Source organism: Schistocerca nitens, chromosome 2 (assembly GCF_023898315.1).
Source record: "Schistocerca nitens isolate TAMUIC-IGC-003100 chromosome 2, iqSchNite1.1, whole genome shotgun sequence".
NCBI lineage: Eukaryota > Metazoa > Arthropoda > Insecta > Orthoptera > Acrididae > Schistocerca > Schistocerca nitens.
In genome coordinates, this window is record NC_064615.1 from 975,572,042 (window position 1) to 975,593,599 (window position 21,558).

General features: G+C 40.2%; 1 non-coding gene across 1 annotated transcript; it reads left to right on the forward strand.

Moving 5' to 3' along the window:
- Positions 1–1,303: 1,303 nt before the first annotated feature.
- Positions 1,304–1,375, forward strand: Trnah-gug (transfer RNA histidin (anticodon GUG)). The gene has a single exon. It is a non-coding gene; the product is annotated as a tRNA-His (tRNA).
- Positions 1,376–21,558: the final 20,183 nt, after the last annotated feature.

Here is a 21,558-nt window from a genome sequence, read left to right on the forward strand (position 1 = left end):
TGCTCCAAGGATCTCTGTGCAAAAGGGGGTAAAACAGCCGACAACTAATGTAAACAACGACATAAGTGATCTAAAAGTGAACAGCCGTCGAAAGATAAAACTGTCGGTTCGAAAGTGGTAACAGTGCTATTTTTATGAATAAATAGCCTTATTAGCAGTGGCTAGTTGCTGTTTTCTTCTTCGCAAGAATCAACTCACATTTTGTACAGACCTACTATGTCAAAAGGTTAGTTTTCAAAAAACTAGCAATATGCGGTTGGTATGGTAAGCACAGTGACTGTAGATTCATTAAGATAGATAATTGTTTTCACTTATATGTAACTTTAATCTTAGGTATATTCGTTTGACGAATATCTTAGAAGAATGATAACAGTAAGGAAGTTGGATGAAAAGTTACTACAAGACGGCATTACGCTGTATATTCATATTGTCTGAGTAGAGCAGTCCAGATCACAAAACTATATTTTTATTTTCGATGACGGTGTCCAGCAGTAATTGCGACGAGTTATTAGGTAACCACACCTGAACATGGACTATACTGACTGAAACCGATCATCTAAAATAAATAATATTGTGAGGTAGACTGTGTTATTTACACAATTTGTATGAACATTTTATAAATTTTTTCATGCGCTTTCTTGTTGAGGAGTTTTACAAAGCATATTGTTACCTGTCTGGAAAAATTCCATGTGCCGGGGTTGACATGTACACATCACTAATAAGCTGACTGAGTAAGCTCGAGTGAGTGGTATTATGTTCTAGCTACATTAATACATCGCATGAGGCTTTCTCTCTCTTTTTTCCTAGATCTTAAATACGCATATTAATTTCAGTGCTACTGCCATATTTCATTTGGTTGTTTCACTACGTATGCATCAACATTTTCAGTGCATCTCCTTTTTCCGAGGAATGAACAGAACATGGGGGACAGAATGTTGGCATATTTTCATGAAATGATTAGGGATGGGGAACGGCGGGAACTCCAGAAATTTGTAACAAGTGTTTAAAGCGAAATGGTAAGCGTGGGCTTGATGTTAACGTTGGACAGCAGGATGTGAATAATACAGGTTGGAAGCTGTTTATTTGTAGCTGACTACCCTTGCTGTCGATTAACTGCCTGTAACGTTTTGAGAAATAATAACACTGAGACGCCAGATCTCAGTCTGCGTCCTCTGTCTCGCTGCTCCCACCTGTTCCAGTGCGGTCGAGACGCCATCTGCCTGCTGGCGGAGATAGTTTGCCAACTGGAGCGGAAAGGACCGTTTTCTGCTGCCAGAGAAGCGTTTCGAGAAGAGCAACAGTAGCCGTGATAGTCTAGTGGTTAGGACATTGCGTTGTGGCCGCAAGAACCCAGGTTCGAATCCTGGTCACGGCAACATAGTGCTCTATTTTGTATTTTTTAAAGAGTTGCAGATGTAGTCAAAAGGCCTCTTCACATTGTAACAACTGAATATTGCTCATTCAGGTTACCAATATTACACATATGTGATTCACATTCTCTGATATTTTTTTACATATATCATGTATGATATAACTTATCGCCGATAAATTATGAAAACAATTTTGCTAATCAAACATGAACCTTCAGTGGAATATGCTCAACTGCAGATAGTAAAACGGTTATCGAATAATAAGGACTTTCTCGATGTTTTGCCTCCTTCCTCAGATAGAAAACGATGAAAGTTGAAAAATAGAATTGAATTCAGGACAAATTCTATAGTGTGGAAATCATTTTACTATTACGAATAGTTACAGATGATACAAGCATCATTTACAGATATGCTCGTGTAACAATATCCATTTCTACTGCGGAGTATATGATGTGCTCATAAAAATCTAAACATATTTTCAGCAAGAGCTGTTGAAGATACGCATATAATATGAGGACACACAGATATATGATTTTGACAGTTAATTTCTGGTGAGTAATATCTGGTAAAAGGAAAAATCATTTGGGCTAAGCACCACACACAACAGCTGAAAAACTTAAAGCAATCTTCATTTGCAAAGTGAGTGTTGTTGGATATACAAGATGTCAAAAAAGTCGTATTTTGCTTATTTTAATTCCATATTGCAATTTGATGTCACATTTTGGGGTAACTGACAAGGAGATGCTTAAATTGCCCGGTCCAAAAGAGCGTAAGAAACTATTGACGGTGTGAATACATAAAATCTTTGCAACAGTTTCTAAGTGTGTTTACTCTTTAATGAAATATAACACAAGAAACACACTCTCTTTGAATCCGTAAGATTAGAATCTTTAACAAGAACAAAAATGATTCATATTAAAACTTGAAATCACACAATCTGGTGTTCATAATTCGGAAATATACTTTGTCAGTAGCTTGTAAGTAACTTTAAAAAGGTCAGCTACGGATGAAGTACAGATTAGGAGAACCTTAATCAATTTTGTGGCAGCCATTTCATTGTATTTCAGCGATCAATTTCTTAGCAAAGCGAAATGGAGTGTCTATATTTAAAGTCATATCATATAAAATAAATGTAGTGTAATACTTGATTTTGGAATAATTTCATAGCAGCAAATGTTGCACGTGTAACTAAGCACTGAAAACTCGCTTTTCATTTGACGTCCCTTGAGTTCAATACTTTATGGATTATCTTACGCACTTTAGAACTGTAAATTTAGTCTTAGTAGTAAGCTTTTAATTAACTTGTGTATGAGAACAAGCATTTTTAACTTTTTCCGCGTTCTTGAGTTCAACACCACTTAGGACCTTCGGAAGGAAAATTAGTACATCAGGTTTATTTTACAAGTAGTTAATGCATTTTATTATTTGGCATTTTCGTAGTCTCGAAAATCTTTTACTTTGAATATAGTATACGTATTCTGATCTAACCTTTCATGAGTTTGATTCTATGAAGATTCGTAAAAAGTTGTAAACCATCCAACATATTGCGTTATGGCTTCAATGCAGTTAGTTTATTTCAGTATACGCTATACTTTTCTTCTATATTTCCGTATTTCTAGGGCGCATTATTGTTATTCTCCTATTATAGGCATCAGCAGGTACAGATGAATCTTAGACGGGGAAATTATTAGTTGGGAAAGAAAGTAATTACAAACAAACAAATCTTGGTTGCTGCGATAACATTTGTCCTCACCACTATCTGCCTTCTGCTTGTATGTGTATACTACACTGAAGAGCCAAAGAAACTGGTACACCTGCCTAATGTTGCGTAGGATCCCCGCGAGCACGCAAAAGTGCCGCAACATGACGTGGCATGGACTCGACTAATGCCTGAAGTAGTGCTGGAGTGAACTGACACCATGAATCCTACAAGGCTGTACACAAATCCGTAAGATTAGATTAGATTAGATTAATACTAGTTCCATGGATCATGAATACGATATTTCGTAATGATGTGGAACGAGTCAAATTTTCCAATACATGACATAATTAAGTTAATTTAACAACATAATTAAGTTAATATGACAAAGTTTTTACTTTTTTTCTAATTTTTTAAAATAATTTTTTGTTTGGTTTTTTTTTTAATTTATATCTAAAAATTCCTCTTGGAGTAGAAGGAGTTGTCATTCAGAAATTCTTTTAATTTCTTCTTAAATACTTTTTGGTTATCTGTCAGACTTCTGATACTATTTGGTAAGTGACCAAAGACTTTAGTGGCAGTATAATTCACCCCTTTCTGTGCCAAAGTTAGATTTAATCTTGAATAGTGAAGATCATCCTTTCTCCAAATATTGTAGTTATACACACTGCTATTACTTTTGAAGTAAGAGTACGAGGGGGTGGAAATCTCTTCTGAACAGCACGTTGCAAGGCATCCCAGATATGTTCAATAATGTTCATGTATGAGGAGTTTGGTGGGCAGCGGAAGTGTTCCTGGAGCCACTCTGTAGCAATTAGGGATGTGTGGGGTGTCACATTGTCCTGCTGGAACTGCCAATGCACAATGGACATGAATGGATGCAGGTGATGAGACAGGATGTTTACGTGCATGTCACCTGTCAGAGACGTATCTAGACGTCTTCACACACTCCACACCATTACAGAGCCTCCACCACCTTGAACTGTCCTCTGCTGACATGCAGGGTCCATGGATTCATGAGGATGTCTCCAATACCCGTACACGTCCGTCCGCTCGATACAATTTGAAACGAGACTCGCCCGACCAGCAACATGTTTCCATCATCAAAAATCCAATATCGGTGTTGACGGGCCCAGGCGAGACGTAAAGCTTTGTGTCGTGCAGTCACCAGAGGTACACGTGTGGACCTTCGGCTCTGAAAGCCCATATCGATGTTGTTTCGTTGAATGGTTCGCACGCTGACACTTGTTGATGGCCCATCTTTGAAATCTGCAGCAATTTCCGGAAAGGTTGTACTTCTGTCTTCAGTTGTCGGTGGTTCCTTTCTTTCAGGATCTTTTCCCGGCCTCAGCGATGTCGGAGATTTGATGTTTTACCGGATTCCCGATAATCACAGTACACTCGTGAAATGGTCGTACGGGAAAATCCCCACTTCATCGGTACCTCGTAGATGCTATGTCCCACTGCTCGTGAGCCGACTATAACACCACATTCAAACTCACTTAAATCTTGCAAACCTGCCATTGTAGCAGCAGTAACCGATCTAAAAGCTGCACCATACGCTTGTTGTCTTATACAGGCGTTGCCGACCGCAGCGCCGTACTCTGCCTCTTTACATAGCTCTGTATTTGAATATGCATGCCGGTACCAGTTACTTTGGAGCTTCAGTATACATGTTCTTTTTAAGATATTTTGTTCGTTGTGGAGCTAGAGCGGTTCCAGTTAGAATGCGTTATGGTCTTGCTTTGTTATACACCCACGCCAATACTTGTTACGAACTTGAAATTACTAATTTATTGACTTGATTCTCAAATGAATCGCATTCTTCTCCACTTAATATGCTAAGCAACTTGTAAAATGTAAACTTTCACTGCCAGAAATCTCACAATTAATACAATGTTCCGAGCTATTATGCCACTGACGAATGGATTTCACCTTAAAACCCAGCATTTCGTCACCATTTGTGGAGAACATCTTCAAGCGAGATCGTAGCTACTTTGAACGTCCGATTCACACGCTGGCTCGCTGCTTCCGCACAGTGGCGTGGCGTCACATGTTTTGACCTTCCCATTAAAATTCCTGGGTTATTTTACAATCTTTATGGCCTCTCTTTATATCCTTTCACGGTCTCTGATTGTGGCTGACAGTACTTGAGTCCTATCAAAATGAAAGTGGCGGTCTCTGGCTGCAAAGCATGCTCCGCAACAGCTGATCTATCACTCTCCCGTTTTCTGCAGTTGCTTTTGTGCTCTTATAGTCGTTTTTTGACGTTCTTTTTGTAGTACCCAAGTACACCTCCCCACAACTACACGTAACCCTATAAATTCCTTCCTTTTCTAGCGGTTGGCGAGCATCCTTGGCCGATTTGAGGTGATCTTGAATCTTCTGGGTGGGTTTGTGTATTTCTGCCATGTTTCATTGGGCTTCAAGTTCCCAAACAACGATGGAATTTTTATGGATGACAATGTTTCATATCACCGAGCCAAAATTGTTTGCTGTAGTTTGAAGCACATTCTGGACAGTTCGAGTGAATGATTTGGCCACCGATTGAACGTTTATGGGACATAATCGAGAGGTCAGTTCGTGCACAAAGTCTTGCACCGGCAACACTTTCGTTATTATAAGCAACTATAAATGCAGCATGCTCAAATTTCCGCAGTGGACTTGCAATGACTTGTTGAGTCCATGCCACGTCGAATTGTTGCACTACGCTGCCGACCATTGACTGGAAATGGTCCGCATTCAAAGTCTGTTAATTCCCGTAGTGTGGCCATAATAACGTCGGACACGTTTTCACATTAGTCACCTGAGTAGAAATGACAACTCCGCCAATGCACTGCCCTTTCATACCTTGTGTACATAATGCTTCCACAATCTGTATACGTGCAAATCGCTATCCCACGGCTTTTGTAACCTCTATCACGAAACGTAAAAGAGGTAATTTACGTTAATTACCTAAATATATCATTGCTGGTCACGTATAGTTACTTCATGGGTTCTAATAACATTTTTGATAATTGTGTTTTCTGATATTACAGCACAAAATTTCAAGCACTGGAATGACCTGTCTGTTGCCAGAGACCTCAGCTACACTTAATCTCTCGTAGACTGTAATTGCATCACTTACTTACGAATTTTGCTTTTCTGTACTACGTCGTATGAACATCAATAATTCGTCGTAAGGTGCAAGAATCATACGATGCTAATTTGGCGTCTTTTGTTTCCGTTCTTACGATTTTGGTCAGTAAATTAACATACGACAAGTCGTTCTTTTTCTGCCATACTCGAACTCATTTCCCTTATCTCCTTGTTTTCTTTTGCTTACCAGATATAGGTAAAATAATTACTGCACACGTTTTCTTTTGGGTATTCGAGATCTAGACATTGTAAAATGACTAAAATGGAAGTATCAACATCAAAATACGACGATCGCTTTAATGGAGCGTTTAATCAGATTATCTGTTTCGGCAAACTGTGTTTCAATTTTTGGATCTTATGCAGCACATTTAAAAGAATCTCATACAAGTGTTTAACGATTTGCGTCACTTGGAACGTGAAGATGGTAACATAGCTTGCCGAAAACGGTAACCTGAATAAATGCTCTACTAAAGCGATGGTGGCATTTCGAAGTTTGTTGCTTCTTTTTTCATTTCAGTCTAGATCGCCTCCAGAGTGGAATTAAGGTCAAGCACATATAATCTCGTACAATTTCTCGGTCCACTGACAATGATGACAATACTATTGATGATGTGAGGGTAGCTTCACTGTTTTGAAGGTATGACAAACCAGTAATGTCAGTAAATGTTGAACGTGTGCTGGCTCCTTAACAGCACTTGCAAAGTGATCCACAGTGTGTCTCCTATAACCGAGCGGCAGCCGGCAGCCCACGTGGAAACACTGTAGGGGCAAGTGACAGACGACTAATATCAAGTTATTTTAATCGCACTATAACGAGCAAAAATTCTGTTCATTTTTAGAAACAGTTGCATAACATGTGGACGGTTAAGCCATACATCGTCGGTCATGTACAAACTTGGGCCTTGACACGGAAGAAGGCTTTCTACCACAGAACACATGAAATTTGCATACGAACTGAGTTTCTTCAATGACTTGACAATTTTCTCTGTCTTGAAAATGGAAATTTGCGTTATTTACCAATAACTTCCTATCCATTTTTTTAGCCTTAACTAGTTTTTTGTAATGTTTTTTCTACATGTGATTCCATTTATTGATAATTGGTGTGCATTAGAATATTAATGTAACACATAGACTGTTAAATACAGTACTGACGAGATTTTATCGATAGCAACATTCGTAAATTTGAATAACGACATTCTCAAGTACCTAGGAACAATTTTTCACGTCCGGAAATAACTTACTTTTTGGAAGTAATTTTTGTAATTTCAGAAAAAGACTGCAACATACATAAAGTATATCCTATCACTTAAAAGTGGAATAAGAAAATACATTAAACTTCTGTTACAAGGCCGGCTAGAAGCGAAGTCTGGTAAGCGTTCCAAGGCACAATACGCTCCGCTACTCTACCTCTTGTATGGCTTCCTACATTTCTTATTTCAGTGCCCTTTCAATTGCAAACCATTGATGGGAGTCTCTCACCATCTACATTATCTACATGTTCGTTCCATGTGGTCTTACTTTCTTTTGTTTTTTCTTCGTCAGTCACATTGAACTCTAATAAAATTAATGGCTTGGTGTTGCTATGGTTTCCTACAACTTCAGCAGGAATTCTTTCGTGACTTCGTTCTGCTTTATTTTTACTATCGCCCCACACATGGAAGTGAATTTATTTAATTTGAAAGGAAGCTTTGAGAAGAAATTACGGCTGACCCATCATTGTATGGCTGATCGACCGTACACTCTGCATAATTTCTTCGTCTACAACTACATCTACATCTACACTCAGCAAACCACCTCGTTGTGTACGACGGAAGTAATTTTGTGACCACTGAGACTTCCCCCTTCTCCTATTCCAGTCACGAATGGCGCGTGGGAACGACAATTGTAAGTAATCCTACACCGGGCCTGTAATCTCGCTAATTTTACCTGCAAGGCCTTTTGGCAAGATGTGTGAATGACGAAGCAGCATACTGGTTGACTCTTCTAGCAAAGAACGCACTCTGAATTTTAGCAGTAAACAACTGCTTCTAGCGTCTACCACTGGTGCTGGACGAGCATCTCTGGACGTTTTCATTCTGACTTACAGAAACTGTTCCTGCCATATTTATATCGGTAACTGAACTGATTTTACACACTGCCATTTAATCCTAATTTAAGCCATTACAGCAGCCTATTTTCTGTGCCCTACATCTGTAAGTTTATAAGTAGCTTCTAATAAATATTTTCATTCCTTATTTCGGTCGTATAGTCACGCTGACGGGAGCACCTGTTTCCTGTTCTACGTCGACATGTGTGCTGCTTTACGCTTTGGCGGAGGTTTAACAGTGCACCACAGCCATTTTCTGCCTGTCTATTACAACCGCGGATAATACGCAAATAACACGCTACTGACATTGTCTAAGCCAGAATTTGTCAAATTATGTCGATGTGATTATTGTGCGAAGTAATAACACACATTTAGACTGAGATTAAGAATTTGGGCGCTCACACTTGAGGCAGTGAACTTCTCCACGATGCACAACGCCACTCACGTAACGTCTCATTCAGCACTTTCCCGAGCACGGGGTACCGGGTTCGATTCCCGGCGGGGTCAGGGATTTTCTCTTGCCTCGAGATGACTGGGTGTTTGTGTTGTCCTCATCATTTATGAAAGTAGCGAAACTGGGCTGAGCAAAGGTTGGAAATTTGTACGGGCGCTGATAACCGCGCAGTCGAGCGTCCTGCAGTCCAAACATCATCATGATCAGCAGCAGCATTCAGTACTTTGTGGATCACTTCTGTGACACCAACTGACTAAACTGATCTGTCCCGTATCGCGCAGCTCTTGTTTGAATATGCTGGTCTGTATGTCCTATGTCCTCTCTCTCTCTCTCTCTCTCACACACACACACACACACACATTCCTATTAAACCAACTTGGTCAGGAGCGCAGACTGTTGAAAAATATTCAAGACTTGCTGAATTGGTAAGGAGCGCAGGCCATTGAAAAATATTCAAGAACTGCGGAAGAAATAGTTTGCAAGCTACCTCTTTCGTGCGTGAATAAGACTCCTGTTGGTTCTTTCAATCAATCTTTATCTGCCTTCTCCACATCTACATTAATTTTGTGCTGTCGTTGGACCTCAAATCGGGCCGGACGCTAGGTTCTAGATACTGGACAGGTTTCAAGTGACTGGCCACCGACCATTTGGTGAAACGATTTAAGTTCTTGCAGTCTGTTTGTAAGAAGTGTGCTGTGTACAACTTCGTACACAATGTTAATTGTAGGTGGGACACAGAGTGGTGCAGCAACAGTCGTAGTAGGAAATCTGGACAGGAACAGAAAGGACTAGCGAACAAATTAACACAATAATCTGAAGATTTACATAACTTCTATTTCTCCGCGTATACGGAGACTCGTTACAAATGACGCAGCAAGAAGTACAGTCCGGTTCATACAATAGGAACTAGGATGACGGTCTCCGAACTAAAGCACGAATGAATGTCGGAGCCGCAACTAGGCGACATCTGCTTGACATCTTGTGGCAAAGAGGCTCCAAGCCTGAATAGGTTGAGTGACTGCCGCAGGCCGCCGCTATACAGGGTGAAGAGAAATTCGCACACTCGGGCTTTGCAGCGCGACTCCTCACATGCCAGCGATAAAAACATTACTGTCACAAAATTTCGTCCGACGAGTACATCTGGCAGAAAAAGGACGTTAAAGAGTGGCAATCTGACAACACTGTAACCACATGTATGATAAGTACCTCTGTCAGCACATTATAGTCGTTCTGTACAGTTGATGCAGTTATTTGAGTTTTGAGTTACCATACAGGAAGTCCTTGGTTCGATCCGGGACTGGGCCATATGTTTTATATTTGGTAAATGTAGTCCAGGTGGTACGGTGTCTGTCATCTTAATCGTCAATAGCGATTTCAGCGAGTCCTCCAGCTTTTTCCACGTCGTGGGCATGAATTGACTCCCACCACTTCATCTACTAGATGCGAAACCTGTTTTCCGTGTACTCTTCTCCAATGGTCCCATAGATTGCTACTAACACTTATTCTTGCCTCGTTCAGGTACATTACATTTTCATAGGGCTTTACGTTACTAGTAGGACTCTTATTCTTTCCTCGTTTAGGTACATTACATTTTCTTAGGGCTTTGCGAATAATGTCCAAACTCGGTTACTATTTGTATGTGTTATCACCATCATCCCACTAATTATGCCTTTCAAAATTGAGTCTGGTAACTGCATACTGCTTATTACATATCTCAATGCGTTATTATTACACTACTGGCCATTAAAATTGCTACACAACGAAGATGACGTGCTACAGATACGAAATTTAACCGACAGGAAGAAGATGCTGTGATATGCAAATGATTAGCTTTAAAGAGCATTCACACAAGTTTGGCGCCGGTGGCGACACCTATAATGTGCTGACATGAGGAAAGTTTCCAACCGATTTGTCATACACAAGCAGCAGTTGAACGGCGTTGACCGGTGAAACGTTGTTGTGATGCCTCGTGTAAGGAGGAAAAATGCGTACCATCACGTTTCCGACTTTGATAAAGGTCGGATTGTAGTCCATCGCGATTGCGGTTTATCCTATCGCGACATTGCTGCCCGCGTTAGTCGAGATCCAATGACTGTTAACAGAATATGGAATCGGTGGGTTCAGGTGGGTAATACGACACGACGTGCCTGATCCCAACGGCCTCGTATCACTAGCAGTCGAGATGACAGACATCTTATTCGCATGGCTGTAACGGATCGTGCAGCCACGTCTCGATCCCTGAGTCAACAGATGGGGACGTTTGCAAGACAACAACCATCTGCACGAACAGTCCGACGACGTTTGCAGCAGCATAGACTATCAGCTCGGAGACCAAGGCTGCGGTTACCCTTGATGCTGCATCACAGACAGGAGCGCCTACGATCGTGTACTCAACGACGAACCTGGGTGCACGAATGGCAAAACGTCATTTTTTCGAATGAATCCAGGTTCTGTTTATAGCATCATGATGATCGCATCCGTGTTTGGCAACATCGCGGTCAACGCACATTGGAAGCGTGTATTCGTCAGCGCCATACTGGCCTATCACCCGGTGTGATGGTATGGGGTGCCATTGGTTACACGTCTCGGTCGCCTCTTGTTCGCACTGACGGAACTTTCAACAGTGGACGTTACATTTCGGATCTGTTACGACCCGTGGCTCTATCCTTCATTCGATCCCTGCGAAACCCTACATTTCAGCAGGATAATGCACGACCGCATGTTGCAGGTCCTGTACGGGTCGTTCTGGATACGGAAAATGTTCGACTGCTGCCCTGGCCAGCACATTCTCCAGATCTCTCACCAGTTGCTCTGACCGAGAAACTGACTCGTCACAATACGCCAGTCACTACTCTTGATTAACTGTTGTATCGTGTTGAAGCTGCATGGGCAGCTGTACCTGTATACGCCATCCAAGCTCTGTTTGACTCAATGCCCAGGCGTATCAAGGCCGTTATTACGACCAGAGGTGGTTGTTCTGGGTATTGATTCCTCAGGATCTCTGCACCCAAATTGCGTGAAAATGTAATCACATGTCAGTTCTAGTATAATATACCCGTTTATCATCTGCATTTCTTCTTGGTGTAGCGATTTTAATGTCCTGTAGTGTATTATTATTATCTTCTTTCCTTTCTCAGACCTTAGGTCTGGTTAAAAATGGAAAGTGACGCGGACTTTGATCAAGCGTGACTTCCTTTTATTATTATTTCTTTCCTTTCTCAGACGTTATGTCTGGTTAAAAATGGAAAGTGACGCGGACCTTGGTCAAGCGTGACTTCCTTTTAACTGTACGGTATATGTTACATTGCATTTAGGAACTTTCGGGTAATTGAACAAGTATCAATAATTACAGATTTCTGTAATTGTATATATAAGTTTGGATGTAGCTGTATTGCTTTGATGTACTGGTGGATATTGTGTGGTATGACTCCTGTAGTTGATAGTATAATCGGTATAATGTCAACTTTATCCTGAGGCCACATGTCCATGACTTCCTCAGCCAGTTGGATGTATTTTTCAATTTTTTCCTCTGTTTTCTTCTGTATATTTGTTGTATTGGGTATTGATATTTCGATTAGTTATGTCAATTTCTTCTTTTTATTGGTGAGTATGATGTCAGGTTTGTTATGTGGTGTTGTTTTATCAGTTATAATGGTTCTGTTCCAGTACATTTTGTATTCATCATTCTCCAGTACATTTTGTGGTGCATACATATATGTGGGAACGTGTTGTTTTATTAGTTTGTGTTGTATGGCAAGTTGTTGATGTATTATTTTTGCTACATTGTCATGTCTTCTGGGTTATTCTGTATTTGCTAGTATTGTACATCCGCTTGTTATGTGATCTACTGTTTCTATTTGTTGTTTGCAAAGTCTGCATTTATCTGTTGTGGTATTGGGATCTTTCATAATATGCTTGCTGTAATATCTGGTGTTTATTGTTTGATCCTGTATTGCAATCATGAATCCTTCCGTCTCACTGTATATATTGCCTTTTGTTAGCCATGTGTTGGATGCGTCTTGATCGATGTGTGGCTGTGTTAGATGGTACGGGTGCTTGCCATGTAGAGTTTTCTTTTTCCAACTTACTTTCTTCGTATCTGTTGATGTTATGTGATCTAAAGGGTTGTAGAAGTGGTTATGAAATTGCAGTGGTGTAGCCGATGTATTTATATGAGTGACAGCTTTGTGTATTTTGCTAGTTTCTGCTCGTTCTAGAAAGAATTTTCTTAAATTGTCTACCTGTCCATAATGTAGGTTTTTTATGTCGATAAATCCCCTTCCTCCTTCCTTTCTGCTTAATGTGAATCTTTCTGTTGCTGAATGTATGTGATGTATTCTATATTTGTGGCATTGTGATCGTGTAAGTGTATTGTGTGCTTCTAGGTCTGTGTTACTCCATTTCACTACTCCAAATGAGTTGGTCAATATTGGTATAGCGTAGCTATTTATAGCTTTTTCTTGTTTCTTGCTGTCAATTCTGTTTTCAGTATTTTTGTTAGTCTTTGTCTATATTTTTCTTTTAGTTCTTCTTTAATATTTGTATTATCTATTCCTATTTTTTGTCTGTATCCTAGATATTTATAAGCATCTGTTTTTTCCATCGCTTCTATGCAGTCGCTGTGGTTATCCAATATGTAATCTTCCTGTTTAGTGTGTTTTCCCTTGACTATGCTATTTTTCTTACATTTGTCTGTTCCAAAAGCTATATTTATATCATTGCTAAATATTTCTGTTATCTTTAGTAATTGGTTGAGTTGTTGATTTGTTGCTGCCAGTAGTTTTAGATCATCCAGGTATAGCAAATGTGTGATTTTGTGTTGGTATGTTCCAGTAATATTGTATCCATAATTTGTATTGTTTAGCATGTTGGATAGTGGGTTCAGAGCAAGGAAGAACAAGAAAGGACTTAATGAGTCTCCTTGGTATATTCCACGCTTAATCTGTATTGGCTGTGATGTGATATTATTTGAATTTGTTTGAATATTAAGTGCGGTTTTCCAATTTTTCATTACTATGTTTAGGAACTGTATCAATTTAGGATCTACTTTGTATATTTCCAATATTTGTAGTAGCCATGAATGGGGTACACTATCAAAAGCTTTTTGGTGATCAATGTATGCGTAGTGTAGCGACCTTTGTTTAGTTTTAGCTTGATATGTCACTACTGCATCTATTATCCGTTGCTCTTTACATTCTCGTGCGCCTTTGCAACAGACTTTTTGTTCTTCATTTATAATTTTGTTCTGTGTTGTATGTGTCATTAATTTCTGTGTAATGACTGAAGTTAATATTTTGTATATTGTTGGTAGGCATGTTATGGGGCGATATTTAGCTGGGTTTGCTGTGTCTGCTTGATCTTTAGGTTTCAGATAGGTTATTCCATGTGTAAGTGTATCAGGGAATGTGTATGGGTCTGCAATGTAACTGTTAAATAATTTAGTTGGATGTGAATGTGTTGAGGTGAACTTCTTTAGCCCGAAATTTGCTATTTTATCTTTTCCAGGGGCTTTCCAATTGTGCGTAGAATTAATTGCTCGGGTGACTTCATGTTGCAAAATTACCACTTCAGGCATTTGCGGTATCATCTTGTATGTGTCTGTTTCTGCTTGTATCCACCGTGCATGTCTGTTATGTTGTACTGGGTTTGGCCATATGTTGCTCCAGAAGTGTTCCATGTCTGTTATGTTTGATGGATTGTCTATTTTAATGTGTGTGTCATCTATTGTCTGGTAAAATCTCTTTTGTTTGTGTTGAATGTTTGGTTTTGTTTCCTTCTATTTTAACTTTTTTTGTATCTTCTAAGTCGTTTGGCCAATGCTTGTAATTTTTGCTCATTTTCATCTAATTGCTCTATCGCTTCTTGTTGTGAGATTTTACCTAACCTTTTTCGTTTTTTGTCTGATATTTCATTTCTTATAAATTGTGTTAGCTGTCCGAAGTATTTTCTAAGTTTTTCTATTCTGATCTGTAGCCTGTGTTGCCATGCTGGTTTTGTGGGTTTCTTCTGTGTGTTGGTTGGTTCTGATCTCTGCCTAGTGTGTATATTTAGTGTAGTGAGTGCTCCTATATAAACCAGTAGTTGTAACTCTTCCATAGTTGTATTTTCATTTATTTTGTTGTGTATGATTGTGTTGATAGTTGTTATTGTTGTTTTGACTTGTGGGTTATTTGGTGGTCTATGCAAGAATGGTCTAATGTCTGTATTTGTGTCTTTGTATTCTATATATGTCAGCTGAAATTTTTCTTCTATATCTAACATGTGTGTCACTTCGTGTTCTATTTGTGCTTGTTCTGGTGGCTGTCTTAAGATTTCGTTTTCCTCTGATTGTTTAATTGATGCGTGTTGTTCTCGGTTTGTTTGCTCTGGGATTTTTGAGTCCATTACTGTATTTTCTTCTTCTTCTGACTGTACATTATTTTGTTCGAGTATTTCTTGTACTTGTTGTTAGATGTTTTCTAATTCTGACTGGGGTATCCTGTTATTTTTGATTATTACACGGATCTGATCAGCTAGTCGTTGTTCTGTTAAAAATTTTAATTCTGGGTAACTGGTAATAAATGTTGTGTATACTTGTGATCTGTATCCAGTTGTGTTGGTTCCTAAGACTGTTGCTTGGTAATAACAGAACATGAGGTGTCGGTTTACTTCATCATACCATCTCATCCTCTGTCTTTGTTTTCCTTCTAGGGTGGTTGCGGGAAGCATGTCCTGCAACACAGCTCTATTTGGATTTAAATCATTTTCCGTGTGGCTAGCAGTGTCGTTACCATTGTGGACGGGCATTGGGTTCAAGCGTCGTCCCCGAGCATGACAGTGCTTGTCCGAGGATTCATTAGTTCTGTCCTGAACCAACTAATCACACTAAAAGGGGGGTTATCCCTATTAGTGGTTTGTTCTTTTCGTCGCCTTTTACGACTGGCAGAACATACCGGAGTCCTATTCTTTTCTTATTGTTATTATTATTATTGTTATTATTCTGTCGATGGGATTGTGGAAATATCTAATCTATTGCCGTTAGGGAAGCAGTGTAACTCGGGACTAAACATTTCACATATAGCACTGTCAGAATGAATCATGCAGAACAATTTCTGTCAGAGGGGTAATGCGCGTTAGGTGGAACAGCGTGCGGGACTGGCGGCGTGTTATAGTATGCGGTGTCCACCAGACAGGGACTAGTTCAAAAAATGGCTCTGAGCATTATGGGACTTAACTTCTGAGGTCATGAGTCCCCTAGAAATTAGAACTAGTTAAACTTTTTTTTTTTCTACTGACTGGTTTGATGCGGCCCGCCACGAATTCCTCTCCTGTGCTAACCTCTTCATCTCAGAGTAGCACTTGCAACCTACGTCCTCGATTATTTGCTTGACGTTAGTCCACGACTGTTCATGCTGCTCTTGTTATTTTGGATGCAGCTTTGCTGTGAAGGGTCCAGAGCTGTATGATCCATCGGGTTGCACAATGTTTTTACGTGCAGTGAGGTCACTTTGAGCATCTGTTGTTCTGAGGACAATGTATTCTGTTGTGAAGGTCACGCAGTCATTAATATGGACACTATTATTCAAACTGGTTGCTAATGTGCGACATCTGAGAGCTCATTTTATATGTAGGATAAATGAAAAGTAGATGTTGTGTTGTTGTACAGCACTGTCATCTTTAGCGTCTCGAAATTGGTGTTGTTTATACAGTTATTCTGTCATATGACAGGTCATTTGTTTAAACTGTCTATCTCTTATTTGTCTGAACACGCAATTGTTATGTTCAGCGTTACAAAATGTTGTAAATTTAGGATACATGTGCCCTAAGGAATGGTGTACATTACAGTATGAAATGTCAGAATGAAATTAGCAAATAATGAAAACTCTTTCCAAACCAGGATCGAACCCTCGACCTCCTGCATGCTAACGCAAAACTCTATCCACTGATGCACTCTCTGGACGTAATTTTGTCAGAGACATTTTTTTTTATCGCTTGCATGTGAGGAGTCGCCCTGCGTAGCCCGAGTGCGCGAATTTCGCTTCACCATTTACAGCTTCGGCAGAGGGTGCTTGTAGACAAGAGCCGCTGAAGGTTTGGCATAGCGTAAGAGCACCGTTGAATCTGCCAGATTACGCGTGAATGCTGTCAACGTCTGATGGAAACTTACAGTTCCACTGCCAGCTTTAAGACGCCGGTTCGATGATATCAATACGTGATACCACAAACTAAATAAATGTCGTGTGACTAGAGCCTCTCGTCGGGTAGACCGTTCGCCGGGTGTAAGTCTTTCGATTTGACGCTACTTCGGCGACTTGCCCGTCGATGGGGATGAAATGATTATGATTAACACAACACAACACAACACCCGGTCCCTAAGCGGAGAAATTCTCCGACCCGGCGGGGAATCGAAGCCGGGCCCTTAGGACTGACATTCTGTCGCGCTGACCACTCAGCTACCGGGGGCGGACTATCACAACGTGCCTCTCGATTATTTTCTCTGAGGATCAACTATCAGATTTTGCAGCAGTCTACGATTACCCGCAAATTTTGTCCATTTTGTATCCATTTCCTAATGATCTCACCTAGCCATACAGAAATGTGTTTTCTGCAAACAACCTTGCAGAAGTACAGCCGCTATGACAACACAAATCGGGGTGCAGTAGCACAATATGCATATCCTCCTAGTAAGCAGCTGATTCAAGACATGAATTAGAAAACGCCTTCAGTCACAACTTTTCGTGTTTTATTCAGTACATGATCCATTTCGGACCCTGTGGGTCCATCATCAGGTGTAATTCGTCTTAATGCGAATAACGAATAACACCTGATGATGGACTCACTGGGTCCGAAATGCATCTTGTACTGAATAAAACACGAAAAGTTGTGACTGAAGGCGTTTTCTAATTCATACCTCCACTATACTGAATAGAGTCACGTTTGAAGCTGCAAAATATGGATAAAATTAAAAAGCAGGATTGTTTTCTGAATCTATGATATTATGAATCACAACATATAGGCATTTCCTACTTTCGTTCGTTCAAAGAACTTTGAGATATCGGTGGTTAGGCTTCGGCTGAGAGATACATATATTTACAACTTAATTTGCAAGGATTTTGTGTCTGAGAACTGTATATCAGTCGGTTGTATACCTAAACCCAGGCTAAAATATACACAAAAATTATTTTTCTAGTGCAATAAGTTATTTTACAGTACAACACATGAAATTAATACATCCTAATGTTCACAAATTTACATTATAAGTGCCTCAGAAATTACTGTGTAATTAGATGTTGATGAACTAGACTGTTTGGATTCTTAATTTACTCTTTTGAGAGTTGTCGTGTACATGTGCGCGCGTGTAAATACGTGCACACTTGCGTGTTTGTCATTTAGTTCAGTCACAAACGCAGGCCTTCTCTTCGGCCATTCTCATGCTACCCCTAAGAGGGCTTGTCGCATAAGTGCTGCTTCTTAATGTGACTTCCGACAGTGCTATTCCACCGCTGGAATGTCTTCTATTGATGAGCAAACCTAATAGAGTCAAAGCATAGTGTTCAGCATGAATTGTTATTTTATAGGATATAGATTCCGCCTTTTTGCAAACATACTATTTTTTCTTTTTGCCCAAACATGTTTCAGCAACACTGTGCCATCATCCGTGGGATTTTGCTTATTGAAAACTGTAGAAAGTGAACATATTTTGTGTTGTAACTGATTTAACAAAGTGACGCCTAAAGAGATTTTGTTCGTATTGTTTTTTATCGTGATTTTGCTTTATATGGTTTTCCAGGACCTTCTGTATGGTATACTGCACTGATAGCTTGTCACCTGAAAGCGAGATGACATAAATGTGAATTTCACCTCCACACCCCATGGTTTTTAAAAAACGCGATTCCGCCGTGTAAAAATGTTTGCGTATACTTGTGTACTTGTTACTACTCAATTTTTGTTATGACTGATCCTTCTTCTTCTGCTTTCTAAGGACACCGCATACACACATTAATGTACTTTGTCTAATTTCGTTTCTTATAAACGCCTTCTTACTTCACAAAATGCGGAAAGCCCGTCGTATTCATTTGTTCCTAAAATTTGTTTGCCTTCTGCTACTGCCTTCTGTATGTGGAAGTTCTCTTCTGCTGTCAGTTTGTGGTACAGAATTTTTAAATCTGTTGCTACTGTAATTGGGTGATGGTTATGGGCTATTAGGTACTCAGCATATGTGCTATGGGTGCTGTTACTTTTTAGGGCTCTGAGGTGTTTTGAGTATCTCGTTTTAAAGTTCCTGCATGTTTGTCCCACGTATACTGGTTGACAAGTGTTGCATGTGAGTTCATGTATTCTTTATCTGTTGAAATTATCTGTGGGTGTCTCCTGCGTCCTGGGTTTTTTCTGTGTAGCGTTGTCTGTCCTGTATTCTAATCGAAGCCACTGTTTCTTCAATATGTTTCCTGTTCTGTGGACAATTTTGTTATTATAGGTGAGTATGTGCGTTGGATGTGTATGTCGTGAGTGTGTGTGCTTGTGTGTTGTTGTACATCTGTGTCTTGGATGTAGTCATTGGGGACACCATACAGTTGGTCCTGCAAAGATATATAATGTAAAATGACGGTAACAAACAAAACGAAAAAAAACTTTCTTTAGGCCTCACTTTGTTAGACCAGTTGGTACCTAAAATATGTTCACTTTTTACGCTTCTCAATAAACAAATACCTACTGATGATGGCACGGGGGTGCTGAAACATGTTTAGGTAAAAAGAAGAAACAGTGTGTTTGAAAGAAAGGCGGAACCTATACCCTATAATTTAGCTGCAATTACGAAAGAAAATACGAGAGCTATCATATGTCAAAAGTTTCTAACCGTTTTTGATTAAATTAGTTAAGCACTGTCTAAATTGTGATCCAAGATTTCTTTGCGACGGAAGAATGGAGGAAGAAGAATCGGCGCTCTAGAGGAACCGAGTGATGTCAGAAGCTCTGCAGCCGCTGACGAGAAAGCAAAATGCACCCACCACGGAACCACAAGCCGTGATATTCTAGTGATGGTCCCGCCTTGCGCTTCGGGCGAGTAGGTTGTTTCTCCTTCCACGTGCATAGCAGCGCCGCGTGTGTCGAATTTTGGTGTTCTTATACTTGTGTGTGTATCGGCAGGTGTCATATGATGTCCGTCGAATTTTCCAAGAACATTCCTCGTCCGGCTACCGGTCGTTTCACTTTTCACAAGAGTAGGCGTCGTGTGCAACCGGTTTCTCTAGAAATTCGCGATTGATTAGTTGGTACGATTCGAGTTACATGCGATCAGGTAGATGCAGCTTATTTTTGCTCTGGTTTATATGTATTTTTTGTGAAGTTTCAAGATACCGTGCAAATAGAACGGCTTCTCTCTCAGATTGGTGTTCAGATGATGTTCACACATCGTGAGTCCAGTCCTTCTTGCAAATGCGGCGATTGAGTGTATTTCGGCTAGAGTTTACAATCTCCCACCCGAAGTGGACGATTCATTTCTTAAGCCGGCGTTGCTTCCTCGTGGAGTCGTTCTGCATGTCCGACGGGAACACTGGTCTGGTCAACATTGCTTTCAGTGTTATAGTGGTATCCGAACCGTAGAAATGTGTGTTCATAAGAATATTCATTTACACCTGAACGTTTGTGATTACTAGATTCATGTGGCGTATGCAGGGCAAGAAGAAACCTGATTCCTTTGTAATGAAAGTGGCTTCTCAGATCCAATTGTTCGCGCCGTGCTACGGTTTGAAAGCCGTCCTACGAAAAACGTCATACGGTGAGAATTCTTCCGGGTTGTATGGTTGTGTGGTTCATGGAACTCTTCTATCCCTGACGTTTCGCCCAAAACTACGTTGAAAATCTTCGGAGGTGCTCCTGGTTGTGCTGAGTCTTGCCGACTGACGAGTCGGACGTCAAAGAACGGCCTAAATACCGTGGAAAGTGGGCGTGATCAGGATTTCACGTGATAGCAGAGGTAAACCTTGTCAAGGGTAAAATATAACTATAGATTATAGCACGTCAAAGATAAAAACTTCTCATCGATTCTGTAGCGCCACTGTCCATATATCACTGAGTTTCATAGTTTATGTATTTCGACGGCTTGTCTATATTGTCGTGGATAACAGTTCGTCCTTAGGCCTCCTGTTATTCGGTCGCAAAACTCTATTTATTTCCTTACTAGAGTACCCATTCTTCTCAAAAACCTGCTTTAGATGTTTTAACTCGGCCTACAGGTACTCCGGCGTACAAATCCTTTCAGCTCTGTTCACTAGGCTTTTAATTACACCTCTTTTCTGTTGTGAATGATGACTGGAATCCTTATGCAAGTACCTGTCGGTATGTGTAACCTTCCGAAAGACTTTATGTTTCAAGCTGCCATCAGTTTGTCTCATAAAGAAGACATCCAAGAAGGATGTTGCATTGTCTTTCTCCATTTCCATGGTAAACTGGATTTCAGGCTGTATACTATTTAAATAACAAAGTAATTCCTATAGAGCTTTTTTGTCATGTGACAAAACCACAAATTTATTATCTTCGTATTGATACCAAAAAGCGAATAAGAAACCATGTCGACAGTATCGATGTCCAACGTAGCTTTGGACGAAACGTCAGGGATAGAAGAGTTCCATGGACCACGGCCATACAACCCGGAAGAAGTCTCGGCAGCTGAAACATCCGGTCGTGAAAGCCTTCATTGTATGTCCTCCGGTGACATCGGCTCAATAAGGATCGTCGCAATCTGCTGTCAGAACTTCTCCAGCTTTAGTGAACGTTGTGGACATATTGCCCCCTACACCGCGCGACTTTGCGCCATTACTGGTACGTTCAG